The sequence below is a fragment of the Aulonocara stuartgranti genome (genome assembly GCF_965226115.1).
Source record: "Aulonocara stuartgranti genome assembly, chromosome: 16".
NCBI lineage: Eukaryota > Metazoa > Chordata > Actinopteri > Cichliformes > Cichlidae > Aulonocara > Aulonocara stuartgranti.
The window spans coordinates 19,675,482-19,680,123 of NC_138952.1; the positions used below are offsets into that span (position 1 = coordinate 19,675,482).

A 4,642-nucleotide genomic window follows, 5' to 3' on the forward strand; every position below is an offset into this window, starting at 1 on the left:
AAGATGCACAATATAATGTGAATGGAACCCGAGTTAGGCAAAAACTGTTATAGCGGCCATGTAGGTGAAACTCCTCCTGATCAGGACAAGGAATCTGATGCCAGTGCAGAAAATATATTGTCATATTATTATCAGTAGTAGTAGTAAACTACAATCATACAAGAACTTTTGGTACATGTCCCAAGTCCTTAGAAAAAGAAACAGAAAGCAATAATAATAATTAATAATAATAATAATAACATAACTTTTACACATAATGTTATGGTCACACACAATGGTCCAGTTAGGTTTAAGAGAAATTAGTAACACTGTTTTTTCATTGCAAGAATTACAGAAAAAACTATGGAAGCTATGAAAAAGGTGAATGCATGACTGAAAACACTGTGAGAAATGAAAATACAACGTTATTCTAACCTTTCCTCCAAGCTGTTTTTGTAAAGGTCCTTGTTCAGGCACCTGGTCTGGCTTTTTCTGCAAAAGTAAAACTGTGACCAGCGCTTTATTTCACATGTTTTATGAATGACACTAAACTTTGTTCTACAAACTAAGTTCTGATGGGATGCTATTTAAATTGTAAATAAAAACAGGATGCAAAAATTTCCACATCTCATAAACTCAGATTTTATTGACAGTAGAAAATTAAAAATGCAGGAGTGTTTAAATGAATATTTTACTTTTTCATTTAAAAAAACAGTTTAAAAAAACTCATTTTGAATTTGATGGTAGCAACGTATTTTAGAACAACTGGGATAGGGCCACAAGATGTGGCATATCTTCACTGTTGTTTATACTACAGTATACTATATATGGTACTAACAGGGTCTTGTGACAAAATGAATGTCATATGGCCAGATGGGTCAGTGGTTTGTGTTAATGAGTTTAGGTCTCACTTTAAATTACAAGACATTTTAAAACAATTCCAAGCAATCCGTACTTCAATAACATGATCTAAATAAAAGCTGACTAGATAACATGAATACCCTGATGGGATGTAATGAAGTCTTGGAGGACTGTAGCATTAATCAAGAAATTATAACCATCTGATTTTATACACATTTAAAAGCTAACCTAATCGGAATTATCCATTCTGTGATATTCCCTCACAAAACCTTAGTGGACAAAGCTCCAGGTAAACCATTGATTTAAGAATACTTTCTTGAAATGGCAATAACTTTGTCTGACGTCATAGTGCAGCCAAACAAAAAACAAAATAAACAAAAAAAACATTCAGTCAAATGGTAAAGGCACCTACTATTGCTAATTTCCTGCTCCATATAATGGATTGGATTTATATAGCGCTTTTCAAGGCACCCAAAGCGCTTTACAATACCACTATTCATTCACTCTCACATTCATACACTGGTGGAGGCAAGCTACAGTTGTAGCTGTGTACTGACAGAAGCGAGGCTGCCATATCGCGCCATCGGCCCCTCTGGCCAACACCAGTAGGCAAGTAGGGTAAAGTGTCTTGCCCAGGGACACAACGACCAGGACAGAGAGCCCAGGGATCGAACCGGCGACCTTCCGGTTACAGATTCCCAACTCCCTGAGCCACGGTCGCCCGTAATAGTTCTATACTTTGGCTCCACTCCACTAAGTCTGATTTACAGTTTCAGAGACTCTGTATTTTATCTAATACTGGGCGTTGCATTTCATCCTGACCCTGAAACAACATGTTTGTCCCTCTTCCCATCCCATATGGAAAAGATATATATAAATCTTATAAAGTTTGTATCTGTCTTGTGTGAAACGTGTATGAAAAGCATATAAGTGTGAAAACAGATATAAGATCCCTTGAAAAATTATATAATGAAACTTGTATGTTTTGGATACTTACTAAAACAATGTATGAAAGTAATGAGAAAGTGGCCACTTTTATGAGTAAATCATGTAAGCCTTATATGTGATTACTCATGAAAGTGGCCACTTTCATGAGTCATCACATATAAGTTTTTACTATTTCTTTTCCGTATGGGATAATGCAAACTTTCTTCTCATTGCCTGCTTCTTCTAAAAACAGGGATGTGAATGATTGAAACTGCCATGCTCGAAGCCAGAGATGTGCCCTTGAGCTGAAGAGGCTACAGTAGCGATGTCCTCCCTCTGATTGTGTTCCCTTGCAGTTCCTGCTTTGAAACAGAAAAATGTCCAAGTCTCGGTGTAACTGTGTATCTGGATGTCTCGTCAGCTTAGAAGTGACCATAGATTGAATTCTGCAACTCTGTATATTGACTCCTCCATGTGTTATTTTTCAAATGAGCAGTGGTACCCTGTGGTTAAGAGAGACCCACATACAAAGACAAAAAATACAAATAAATATTAGGGGAGATTTTAAGATAGGAATTAAGGCAGAGATGTAAGAATGCTAAAGATACTGTAATAAAGATCTTATGACCTCTTCTGACTGAGGAGGAAATTGATCCTCGACTGGATCCTGATTCAGTGTCCTCATCATAAATTTTCTGTTGAGAAAAAGCAGTGACCATATTATTGCTGTCCAGCAGGTGCTTCAGTACTTTATTCTATGAGAGCTGGTTAGTAAAGGCACTGTACTTATTACAGTGTATAAGAAACACAAGACACCAGTCTCTTTGAAAAGTTGCTAATAGTGATAAGGATAATTATTTATAATTGTATTTTGATATTTAAGTAGAGGAATGAATTATAGATGTAATGTATGAAACCATGGTTTTAATTACACGCACCAACATGAAAATGTGAAAAAAAAAATGCGTGTCTATAATGACAGTGGATTTAAATAGTTGCAAATACAGTATGATTACTGTTTGTCAGTTCTTCTAGTTTGTTTTGTATTTTGGTTACTGCAGTAATAGGGTTTAATTTTGTGATATTCTGAAAGGTCTTGATGCATGCTCAATTATCTAGGTAAGGAAATCCCAGAAAGTTGATCCTGTTCTTCTGGATCTAGTGTTTTCATTGGGACAAACATTTCATCACTCATCGAAATGACTTCTTCAGTCTGAACTGACTGCAGGTTTCCCCTTATAAACAGTACATTTGCACGATGACCAATACTAGCATCACTGGTTAACACTGGTCTGTCAAAAAATAAACAAAATAACTGATGTCTCTCAGTCTGGAACAGTTACAAAGTCATTTCTAAGGCTTTGGACTTCAGTGAACCACTGTGAGAGCCATTACATGCAAATGGAGAACACTTGGAACAGTGGTGAAGTTTCCCAGGAATGACCAACTTACCAAAATTACTCCAAGAGTTTTTTTGTTGCATTTTTTTGTTTTGTTTTTTGGTATTTTAAAATATGATGGCCAAAAGTAGTTAGGTTTAAGTATGAAAGTGTTAAGCCTTAAAATACCACATTGGTGTACTTTTGTGGTTGTAGAGTGAAAACAAGCAGGTTACCACAAAATAAAAATGGCTTCAGAGTCAGTGTATTAAAACTGCATCTAACTATTTTTATGCTAGTGCCATTTCCTCTTTGCACCTTCAACCCTATAGAGAAAAAAAGCCATGAACATGCTGGGTACACCTGTCAAACTTAGAACTAGTTTGCAGTACTTACAAAAATACCAACCAAACTATGCAATTACATTTTCTTTCTTTAATGGTCAAAAAAAGCATTTAGGTTTACTCAAACCTTTGATTATTTTGTAAACTAATAACTAATGAAACTAATAATTCAACTGGTTATGAAATAAAAGATTAATTTTAGTAATAAAATAACCTTCTGAGCTCAGTGAATTCTCTGGTGTGAGCATTCGGCCTGTGAAAACTAATGTAATGATTTTGTTATTGAACTGAATCGAAAGATATCAGTTCATTTAGACTTTATGAATCTGGATTAATCTGCAATGCAGCATATATTTTCTTTATTTGCATTACCTTGCAATTTAATATATGCAATTAAATTTCAATCTTCACTGTGATATGAGCCACAGAAATCAATGCTAATTTCCCTCTTTTTTTTCTTATTTGATGCACTCTTTCGATATTTGAACACCTGGACATAAACAAAATAAAGCTAAATGGTATGGTAAACATAAGAATAATCATCCAAGGAGACACAATAGAAAATGGCATGTCAGTTTTATGATCAAATCGGTCTCCCCAGCTGACAATAAATGTACAGCAGCACAAAGAAGAGCTACATTCTTTTAACCGTTATGAAGTTAAAAAGGTTTTACTCACCTGCAGAGGAAAACAGCCAACATGATGCCGCAAAGAAGAAATCCAATTGCAGTTGACAGTATGGATAGAAAATACTTTGAAATGGATTCTGTAAAGCAGCATAGATGTAATTTTCATTGGTTATTGAAGATTTACTAAAAGTGATTGGGAGATGTTTTTGTTCTACCCACCTTTGGGCTTCTCAGACACAGTTAAATTCCACGTAATGCTGTGTAGGCCATCTGCGCCAGTTATGCTACATGTATAAAGTCCTTTATCCTCAGATTGAGCACTAAAAATAATTATCTCTGTAGGTAACTCGTGATTTATTTTCAGTTTATAAAATGAGAAATTTGAAAAGGTGCGATTCAGCACAATGGAATAGTGGAAAACAGATCTGTTGTTGGTCCATGAGATTTGCGTTGCATTTGGCTCAGATATGTTGCAAGTCATTGTCACAGAATCTCCTGTGAACACCATCATATTTCTGTGTCC

The 4,642-nt window shown here is 35.4% G+C and overlaps 1 long non-coding RNA gene across 1 annotated transcript; it reads right to left on the minus strand.

Moving 5' to 3' along the window:
• Window positions 1-690: 690 nt before the first annotated feature.
• LOC309690368 lies at window positions 691-4,189 on the minus strand. The gene is made up of 3 exons (XR_014271723.1): window positions 4,169-4,189; window positions 2,396-2,462; window positions 691-2,270 (listed from the first exon to the last, which is right to left on the minus strand). It is a non-coding gene; the product is annotated as an uncharacterized lncRNA (long non-coding RNA).
• Between the last annotated feature and the right edge of the window lie 453 nt (window positions 4,190-4,642).